We start from the raw sequence: 11,869 nt of genomic DNA on the forward strand, positions 1-11,869 counted from the left end.
CCTCGATCGGCTAATGCAGAGAATGACCCATAGACAATGATAATAAAGGACAAGCAAACGCGACATCCTTCTTCAAACTGATCCGACACGAGTCACTTTCAATTACGTTCAGGGACTTTACCTTCACCATCTGCCGTGTTTGCATTAGCTTTTCTGACGTCAGTCACTGAGGAATTCAATAAAGCATCACCGACTGAGACAAAAATATCAGTGTTCCCACAGAGAAGCTGTTTTCCAGCATCTACTGTCCCTGAATTCACAATACTTCAGTGACCCAGGAGAGAGGTTTACACCGAACGCTAAAGCTAGCAGCCTAACTGGGATTTTCATTTAAAATCATCAACGCGCCAGCTGCACAGAAATGCACTCCATATTTGGAATCACGTTCAAAGACAATACATATTCATAACACTGGAAACAATGCCCTGGCTTAGCAAAAAGATGCAGAAACATGAGGCGACTTGGGAATCACATTCTTGTCTGATTGTAAAACACGACAGAGATGAGAAACACTGCACCTCTCATGTGACCGCAAGCGTTTGTTTGGCTTTCATTATTTTTATGTTTTGTCTTATCAAGATAGTCCTGTAATAATTTCACGGTGTTGTTCTGTGAAGAAACATATTTTTATCAAGCAGCAGATGAAAACTGCTTAGAAAAGCTTGATTTGCTGTTATCATTGACGTCTGTTGCATAAATGGTGCAGAAAGAGACAAAATTCAATACTTAGCTTAACCCTAGTATGAGTATCAACAATAGCAAGAGTTAATGGTCAGTTTTAGTGGTGCAGCAGTAAAGTCCGGCTTGAGATTTTACCAATAATTTCTTATAATTTCTGTTTACTATATCTATCAATTAAAAAGTTGTAAAAGATGAAAAAAGTTAACATTAAAAGTACCTGTAATCAACAGTCAACCATAATACAGATGAGTCCATGTAGGCACTGCAGGGGATCTGTGTGATCTATTATTACATTATTGATCTAAATGTGGATATTATTTTTAATAGCTTAATATATAATGGATCATTCAAAAGTTTTTGGTCAGTTTTAAAAGAATAGTTTTATTCAGCAAGGACACAAATTGATCACATTGATATTTATGTTTAAAACATTAACCATTTTTAAAGTTAAAATGTAAAATATGAATGTATTATATTAAATAATATTACATTTTTTTCTGTATTTTTTGATCAGATAAATGCAGCCTTGGTGAGCAGAAGAGCAATGCAAAAATTACTTAAATATAATACTTTTACCTTCCCATTCAAATTAATAATGTTTGTTATCATTATACAGTTAATATGAAGAAAAAAGATTTTTTTCTTTTTGTTTATATTCTTAGAGTCTGAAAGGCTTGAGAAGATGACGCAGATGTTTCAGAAACCCTGGATTGAACCTGTAAGATTCCTGTTAGGAAGCAACGGCTGCTAAATATGTTCTGGAACCTTCAATATTTGAGATTCTGGTTCAAATCCCTAATAAAATCCAGGCATGTTGACTTTCTATGATCTGATCTTCACTCATTCCTTCTCTTGTAGAAGCAACACACAGCATGAGCATGGAGTAGAGGACGCTTACCGGCCATACCTCACTTCAATTAGGGCTTAAGAAGAAAAAGAAATATTTATTACAGTCCTGCTAGGCTTGATCTCAAACAACAAAGACACAGCCTCAGTATTAGGGACCAGATGAAAGGGATTGGCCGGAACATACTGGAGATCATTAGTGAAGATCCCCAGCAGACTCCATCCATCTCATCTCCTTCTCTCCAATATACATCAAAGCATGTCTGTCACTATGAATGCAAACCAGCCAGAACATGTCATGCAAACTCTCAGGCAGTCGATGATATGTTAGCTTGAGGTGGGCTGATCTTCTCGCACAAGATTGTACACATTTGAATATCTGCGCACACATCACCAGGGGAAAAGGGCGTTCCTGCAGGGTCACATGACTTTGGGCAGCATGACTGCACGCTGATTACTGCACAGTGTGGAGAGACAAAGGTGAGGTTGTTCTGGTGAGCGGTTCTGAGGTCAGAACGTTTTGTGTCTTAAAGAAACAGTTCACCCAAAATTGAAAATTTGCTAAAAACTGTACTTATCCTCAGTTCATCTAAGGTTAGTTTTGTTTCTTCACTGGAACAAATTTGGAGAAATATAGCGTTACATCACTTGATCCCCAGTGGATCCTCTGCAGTGAATGGGTGCCGTCAGAATAAGAGTCCAAACAGCTGATAAAAACACAATAATCCACAAGTAATCCACACCACTCTAGTCCATTAATTAACATCTTATGAAGAGCTGCTGAAGATTCTTCAAAATTAGTCATTTTGTGTTGCATGGAAAGTTAACAGCAAACAGTTTTGAATGACATGAGGGTGAGAAACAAATGACAGAATTAAAATTTTTGGTTGAATTTTTCCTTCAGCATAGTGTCATAAAATAAACAAGTGTGATAAATTGTGAACTCAGCCAGAGCTAAACTAAGGGACAGTCAATGTCCTTCTGTTCAGACCATCCAGAAAACCAAATGTATCAGAATCAGGGTCAATCTCAGGAAAATGCCTTTTGTGTGCTTTTGTGTCATAGTAAAATTTATATATTGAACAATATATGTCAAATAATGTTCTTAGTCTTTTCTTCCTGTGAGGAAGCATCCCAGCCTGAAACTAAAATAGTTTACTATGGATGAAATGGAAATTTAATTAAATACAATTAATTGTGTAACCAAAATACCAATAATGCCCAGAAAAAAACTTAACGTGTGACTTTTAATTATAAACAAGCCCGAAATGCACCGGGACTTTTATTTTGAAATGTAATGTAATGGGAAGCCAGAATGCCCATCTATCAACAGAAACATATATTAGCCGAACCCTGTTCGTTTTACGTGTTATTTCTAGCAAACCATATTTCAGATGCGCTGTCAGATTAAAGTTGAACCGCGGTCTCAAACCGTGTGTGGAGAACCGTACGGGTCGATTTTTTTCTGCGAACCGTTCCATCCCTAGTTCTAACAGAGATAAATATCTTTTTACCAGTAAATTTATGTTTACATTAAAACTATTGGTACTCTTCTACATATTTGACATTGTATCTCTTTGGCAGTACTGGATGTCTATCTATGGCACATCAGGTATAAGGTGGGAAAAATATTTCCTGAAGGCTCAGCAGTACAACATCCTGGCACTTTTCCCTTGCAATGACCAAATTAGTCTTAAACAGTCTCCTGCAGGGTGCAAAAAGTTCCAGTTATTTATCATTCCAGCTACAGCCATTTCACATCAACAACAATGAAATACGAGTTTCATTGCAATGGGAGCATCTGTCTGCTTTCAAAAACAGGGATCTGAAACACAATCACATCAGGCTGACAATAACGTGCTGGCATATTTTCTTGTGTATCAGATCTTAGATAAGGCTGGAAATGCTAAGTACGAAACAGCTACACCGTGACATTTCTCCTCTGCATCTGTCCTCTGTCATGCTAAAGTTACGAGGATTATTTATCTCCTGCATAATTAACAGCATTGATGGATGGTCCTGTTTTATACATTTACTCTGATCTGCTGGGCTAACAGACCCACTTTAAGTTTCCCCACAATCCTCTGCAGGTTCGTTAGCTGCAGAGGATGCTGAGTCATTCCCGAAGTCAGAGCCATGATCTGCAGTCACCCCTCCAGACAATTCATCCTACATATTTATCAGGATTAGGGATCATCCATGTGAATCCAAGACCCTGCATGTACAGGCGTGCATGTCTTTTATCAGCCACGCTGGCTCAGCAGCCGTCCCTCTCCTTCCCAGCATCCATTACTGGCAAAATACAGATGCATGGTCCATTATGCAAAGCCAACTTCACATCTGTCCTCTCCTGGACTAGAGTGAGATGAGATGGATGTTTTAAAACATAAATCAAACCAATTACAGACTTAAAAGCAGATCAGGACCAATCAGACGTGCTTGTGCCGAGAACCAGCCTATCAGCCGGAGTTCTACATTCACTTTAGTTTAAAGCCTGCACAGTGAAATATGAGCGCAGGTGTATTGTAATACATATTTCAAGTGTTGTGTTGCTGCACAGTCAGAAACACAATGAGTAAAAGCATCTAAGTGGGTCATCTTAAGCCCCAAGTATCTAGGACAAGCCAATGAGCCATGAGGACTGGTGAGTCCAACTCCACACGGTTCACAACGTCCAGAACAACAGCTCACAAATGAGAAAAACATATGACAACACTAACTAAGAAGAAGGTGAAGTGGAGGTGCTTTAAGTACAGACCGTCCAATATATCAGCCAATAATTGGCCATTTTGTGATTATAGCATCGGCTGATTAACAGAACTGCATCATTTCCAGTTGATGGCACATCTTAAAATATTTAATAACAAACATATTTGCAAACAAATTAAAAATAAAATAATATTAATATTAATGGCTAATTAAGGAAATGTAATGATATATATATATATATATATATATAGATATTATAATAATATATATATATATATATTTAATAAATCTAAAATATTTGAAAAAATATATTAATATTTAATGGGATCTATAATAAATACATATATTCAATACAATATAAATACATTAAATATATTACATACCATAGATAGATAGATAGATAGATGTCTTACATTGTTTTAAGAATATATATATATAAAATATAATACTATACAATTATATTTACAGTATCAAATCAATAAATTATATATCAAATTATTTTAACATTTTAATATATTTAGAAAAATATTATATGTAAATATATTAAATAAATTAACTACTGAAAGGCCAAATAGTGATTAAAAATAAAAAATAGTGACATAAAATAACATTCGAAAATTTTAAATTGATTTTAATTTTCAAAATGTTCATAATCACATCAAACTACCCCTAAATATCAGTTACTGATATAAACTCAGCACTGATCTTAAGTTGTCAACAATATTTTATAAGACATTTCTGCACTTGTTTATAGGGTTTTGCTGTTACACAACACAAGGACACATTGACTGTAAATAAGTGTTTGGACAGACAGCCTTGAGATAATTAAACAATGTTCAGTCTTTCAGGGTTGAGTTTTGTGCACTGCATGACAGGTCTTAGTAAGAGGCCTAGCACTGATCCTTTTTCTATAACAAATCGTGGGAATCTTGCAATAGCACGTACACAGAAAACATTCAAAACAAATAACCAGAGACACAGCCATATGTCCAAACATGGGAAACCCAGCACAACTAATCTGATTACACGACGTACATTTAGTTAAAACAACCCAGTGTGATCAAACAGGCAAATAAGTTGCTGCAAAGCACAGACAGTAATATGTACTCATGTTGTATGAGAAGGAATAAGTAATCTGTTGTTCTCCACAGAAAATGCAAATAACACTCACAAGACAATTCTGGCCATAATCCCGTGATTAAGGCAATGGAGATGAGTTACGCACAAAGAGGGCCATTTAAACCAACAAGAAACAATCTTAAGCAGTTTGTTTATCTCACTCAAGTTGGCATGTTGTCTGGACTCCCTCCATGCAAAGCTGCAAGTGTATCAAATTAATTTAAGCCTGGACTCAAGCCAGTGTTTTAACCTCAGAAATTATTGCTTCTAGAGATGCACCGATCGATCAGCCAGAGATCGGAATCTGCCAATTTTCCTCATGATCGGCCCGGATGGGTGACCGATATACGACAGGTAATAAAGTCCTTAGTTTTACCATCAGTTCAAGCCTGAGAGGGGAACAGAGTCGACACACAGACAAAGCTAATAAGCTCAAACATTACACAAGCCACGGACGGTTAAGACAGCTGACACCATTACACCACTCTCTCTCTCTCTCTCTCTCTCTCTCTCTCTCCCCCCTCACACAACACACACACGACGCGCAAAACTCTGCATTTTAACAGTCAACAGCAAATACTTAAACTAATAACAAAACATACTTACAGTAGCTGATTCAGAAGCGCCAGATTATCGTTGCAAAGTCAGAATTACCTCCTCTCCTGGGTTCACGAAACGGTCGTCCTCGGTGCGTTGCTGTTCTGTTGTAAGTAATCTTAAAAATTCCTAAATGCATCTACTTACGGAAGGCCAAATAAAGTGCTATTGCTTTTGCCTAGAAACACACAGCATCTCCCTGACATGACTGCTTCAACACTAACTGCGGTTACTGAAACCATGCCTTCTTTCTTTGTGTGAACATTGGCAGCATTACGCAAATATTTCCACATAGTGACGTAGAGATGTGAGGGAGTGTGAGAACGAGGTGTTTCAGGGGGGCGTGGCAGAGTCTTAACTTTGATAAAGAATATCTCTTTGGATTTGAGACTTTAGTCTTTGCAACTTTACAGATCTTCTTTATGCACAAAGAGCTTGTAACACTCCAAAGAGAAAGGAAAAATTTAAAATCGCATCATATGAACCCTTTAGACTGACGCTTCTGGCCAAAATACAAGACCGTAATCCATAATAACACTTCCTCCACCAAAGAAGTCCATTCCTGTTGTCTTCTCACTGTTGAATTATTTGGACTTTTTGTTTTTTGCTTGTAAAAGGTGCTTGCTATGTTCGTATTTTTCTTCTGATTCAGATAAGACAACTTTTTCACTGGAGAAAGCAATATTATGGATGTATGATGCATATTTTAGCCAGAAGCAACAGTTTGAAGTTGAAAACGTCTTGATGGATTTATTTCTTACAAACACACATTATTTCTTATACTTCACAAGATGTGAACTGATGGACTGGAGTGGTGTGGATTATTGTGATGTTTTTATCAGATATTTGGACTCTAATTCTGACGGCACCCATTCACTGCAGAGGATCCATTGATGAACAAGTGATGGAATTTAAATGAAATAAAATAAATTTCTCCAAATCTGTTTCCATTAAGAAATAAACCCATCTACATCTCAGATGGCCTGAGGGTGAGTACATTTTCAGCAAATTTTCATTTTTGGGTGAACCATGCAAAATGCTAATCTACTGGATTCTTCTGCTGTTTTATTCTCTGCCAGAAGAAAAATCTGCAAGTCATTTAAGTAATTGCACACCAAACAATAACTTGAACCAATAATAATAATCATTCCAATCTTAGCAACAATCACAATCTAAGACAAATTAGTACCCATACACAGATTAAAAATTCAAGACTAAATTGTATTTAACCAATCATAACCAAAACATCTAAAAAGAATCAATAATACTCTCAATTCAGCATGTAAATAGTTCAAAGACAAAAGTACAATTAAACTCAAAATAATTTGCGTTACACCCTCAAAATTATTATTATTTTTTTGCTGACATGAAGTCAATGAAGAATGTTTGTGGTCGGTGAATCCCGCTGCCCTAATTATAAACAAAAACAAACCCATCTGTCTCAGCAAAAACAGTGCTCAATTTATTCTGGGCCTTTTCTGGAGTGAATGAACAATTCTGTGGACATGGGTATGATATGAATAATTCACATCGGGAAGATTTAAAATATGCATATTTGGAGTCCTTACACTTGGCATGTTTCATCACAGCATCAAGATCTGTACAAACACCTCTGTTATTAATACACAAATCACACAACAGGCCCAGACAAACATTATGATTCACGACAGCTGGAATAACAAGGGTCACAGACATCATTTTTTATCAAGTAAAAGACTGCATTATGAAACAGGTCAAAAATTTAAATAGCCATTTTGCATTTAAAATAAAATATGCATGAGTCCTAAATGAGCACCGATTATACAGCTGATTATTTTAGCATATGGCTGATTGGTGCATATCAATGCATTTCAACGCTTCTCATCTCTCATTTTCAATCTTCTCAGAGCATCAGAGATCATATCTGCTCTCTGATAAAGGAGCAGCGCAGAGCTTGTTCAACTGAGGATTGAACCTGAGAGAGAGAGAGTAGTTTTCTCTCTCTGCCCTGGAGACACATCAAGCTACAACTCAAAGATCTTTAACTAAACACTCTCTGCTCTCCACCGACCTCATATGCCACTTAAATGCTCTGGGGTTTCCTTGTCCTGCTTGGGACTTTGTATCCATTTTAATGGAGCATTATACGATCTTTGTAGATCGTAGAAACCATTGGCACCAATAGTCTCTATGGTCTAAGCTTACAAAGCTTTGGTGAACATATTGGTCGTTTTGATTTTGGAACTGACACAATAAAGACGGGTTCCAGAAAAAAACAAAATTCATTCATTTTCTCCATAGGAAATTGATTTTCAATGATAACTTATGATGCTTTAAATACAGACCTACTGTGAGTTTCAAGGTTGTTAAAAGATGGTATGCTTTTGTTGAAGCCATCCGTTCACTTGATTTCTAACATCAGTTTAAAAGCTGAATTTCTGGCGGAAAGCTATATGATGCTGTACAGAAAATCTCACCAATCAGATTCACAGCGAGAGGAGCTTGCATGGAATGCAAACTCCATTGAAGCACTTACTTCCAATAAAGGATGGATTCGAGTCATATCTGAATATTATAAACAACATCTTAGCAACCAAATAGCAATGCCCCGGCAGTCACCCACAAAACCACAGCATCATGCTATTGAAGCCTGAATTGTCATTACAAATGGTATCACTAATATAATGTTATGCATTGTTTATGCATTTAATCAATGAATGGAAATCCACCCAAACTTCCATTTTTAAACCAGAACGATCTGCATGTCATCATGTGGCACATATTCTGAGCATCAATGCACCAGATGCAGGGGTCAGACCATCACACACATCAAGAGAAGCCAATCTCTCTACATTTATTCTAGAGGGAAAACCTCCAGTGACACGAGCAATGATGGATTGTCACATCCGTGTATTAAAATCAGTAGTACAGTACGCTCTGAGCTGTAAGGACAGGGTCACCGGGGAGCTTGTGCCCTTGGCATTGACTGAGCATCCTGCAGATGAATTCATAACACACGCATGGACGCGCTCAAACATCTGATGCATCGCGAACGCATCTGTTGACTCTGAGATTAACAGTACAAAAGAACTTCTTTCATTCTTTCTTCAGTCGCAAAGAAATTAAGGTATTTGAGGAAAACATTCCAGGATTTTTCTCCATATAATGGACTTCAATGGGAACCAATGGGCCTAAGGTCCAAATTGCAGTTTCAATCCAGCTTCAAAAAGCTCTACACGATCCCAGCCGAGGAATAAGCATCTTAATTAGCGAAACAATGTCATTTTCTTAAAAAAAATTAACACAATTATATACTTTTTAACCATCATCTTGCACTAGCTGGATTCATGCATTACGTAGTCACGTTGGAAAGGTGAGATGGTTTTTCATCCTACCCTACCTTTCTGAACCAAAGTACACAGGGCTAACCGCACGTCACCTTTCCAACGTGATAACGTAATGCGTGAATTTGCGGACGTGCATCGTGGAGCCAATGCAAGAAGAGCATTTGTGGTTGAAAAGTATATAAATTTATATATTTATTTTTTTAGATTACCAATCGTTTCGCTAGATAAGACCCTTATTCCTCGGCTGGGATCGTGCAGAGAACTTTGAAGCTGCAATTTGGACCTTCAGCCCATAGGCCACCATTGAAGTCCATTATATGGAGAAAATTCCTCAAATGTTTTCCTCAAAAACCTTAATTTCTTTGTGACATAAAGACATGAACATCTTGGATGACATGGGGTGAGTAAATTATCAGGAAATTTTTATTCTGGAAGTAAACTAATCCTTTAATGTTATGGTTTGTGTTATTTTTGGGAACCAACTCCTAACGTTCTAGAAACAATCTTTTATGTTTTGTTATGTTTTATAAAATGAAAATTTTTGGTATTGTTCACTTACCCCCACGTCGTTCCAAACCCGTAAAAGCTTGGTTCGTCTGCGAAACACAATTTAAGATATTTTGGATGAAAACCAGTAGCCTTGAGACTGTCCCATAGACTGCCAAGTAAATAACAGTGTCAAGGTCCATAAAAGTATGAAAAGCATCGTCAGAATACTTCATCTGCCATCAATGATTCAACCGTAACGTTATGAAGTGACAAGAATACTTTTTGTACACAAAGAAAAACAAAAATAAAGACATTATCCAACAATTCCTCTCCTCTGTGTGAGATGCGGTGGGATGCTTTTCATACTTTCCTGGACCTTGACACTGTTATTTACTTGGCAGTCTATGGGAGAGTCACAAGCCTCCTGGTTTTCATCCAAAATATCTAAAATTGTGTTCCGAAGATGAACGAAGATTTTACGGGTTTGGAATGACATGGGGGTAAGTGAACAATGACAAAAAAATTCATTTTGGGATGGAGTATCCCTTTAATAACCAAAAACTAGCATTCCCGGAACATTAAGGGAAGGTTTTTGTGTAATTACCTCATAAGAAATTATACAGAACGTTCTGTAAAGGTTATTTTTCAGAACCAAAAACTAATATTGTCTGAATGTTAAGGAAGATTTTTGTTTCACAACCTAAGAACTTATACAGAGCGTTCAGTAAAGCTTTCATTGAGGTTTATTTGATTTAAAACCACACTGCCCTGGTAAAAAAAAAAATCCTAAAGCAATATGTACAGTATTCCTATTGAAATTTGTATCATAATCTGTACTTGAATGAATCCGTAAATAATCAAATAAGACGCTACTGGATTAAGTTAAAGTTTTCAGATGCTTAATTTGTTGTTTCACACGGGCATCTGGGAAACTATGACCTAAAAAAGACATACTTACTGTAGTATGTTGTAAATTCTCATTGGGATCCTTTAGGATTGCTTTCTAATTCTGACAGAATTTCCGTTAGAAATTTCTGATCAGGGCGGGAACCAAAAACGGTTAGCTGAGAATCACTGACCTAAACGCAGCCGACGGTTGTTATGGAAATACACGCAGTCTAGATAAACAAACACAATTACTGCGAGTCAATTAACAATTCGCGCCCAGCACGCGCGGTCTCTAGTGATGCCGCAGTCACGTGCCTCAGCATTTGTGTCGCCTCATAGCAATTCCGCACGAAATAATGCCATTCATTTGTAAATGTGTATTATTGTGTGTACATACCTGTCATAATTCCGCACGGTGTCCTGCGTGTGGGGTGACTGTGAGACATCGTAGCATCCTCTCTCCTGTCAGACGCAGCGCTCCGAGCGCGCACACGCGCTTCCAAGTGAGGAGCGCGCGCGCTGTACCCGTTGAACACTAGAGCTCACCCGGCGCGCGCACACACTTGTTGGAACCATGCTGGCCAATTGAGTAAAAATGATTATTTAGTAATTAGTAAATAATAAATTATTATATAAAATACAAGACATTATTAATATTATATTATTACTTTTATTTTGTAATTATGACTAGAATTACATTTTTTTATTATTTCTAGAATAATAATTTTAATAAATCGATTTCTTTTTATTATTTAATTATGATATTAATATTTTGATTATTATTACACTAGATACACATAATCATCGAAAAATAATGAAATCGTAATAAAACTGTATTTAATAATACATTTACTTTGCAGACGGATCCTCTGACAAAACACTATTTATAGTAATATGTGACCACAAAACCAGTCTTAAGTGTCAATTTTTCGAAATTGAGATTTATACATCATGAATAAATAAGCTTTCCATTGATGTATGGTTTGTTAGGAGGACAATATTTGTCTGAGATACAACTATTTGAAAATCTGGAATCTGAGGGTGCAAAAAAATCTAAATACTGAGAAAATCGCCTTTAAAGTTGTCCGAATGAATTCTTAACAATGCATATTACTAATCAGAAATTAAGTGACAGTAGGAAATTTACAAAATATCTTCATGGAACATGATCTTTACTTAATATCCTAACGATTTTTGGCATAAAAGAAAAATCG

At 36.7% G+C, this 11,869-nt stretch overlaps 1 protein-coding gene across 1 annotated transcript in view; it reads right to left on the minus strand.

Moving 5' to 3' along the window:
* The window catches only part of LOC109058609 (rho guanine nucleotide exchange factor TIAM1-like), an 82,310-nt gene extending 71,161 nt beyond the window's left edge, over positions 1-11,149 (minus strand). The window contains exon 1 of the mRNA XM_042771775.1: positions 11,053-11,149. The gene's annotated coding sequence lies outside the window, so the exon portion shown is untranslated. The remainder of the gene's footprint in view (positions 1-11,052) is intronic.
* Positions 11,150-11,869: the final 720 nt, after the last annotated feature.

This window comes from Cyprinus carpio, chromosome A15, assembly GCF_018340385.1.
Source record: "Cyprinus carpio isolate SPL01 chromosome A15, ASM1834038v1, whole genome shotgun sequence".
NCBI lineage: Eukaryota > Metazoa > Chordata > Actinopteri > Cypriniformes > Cyprinidae > Cyprinus > Cyprinus carpio.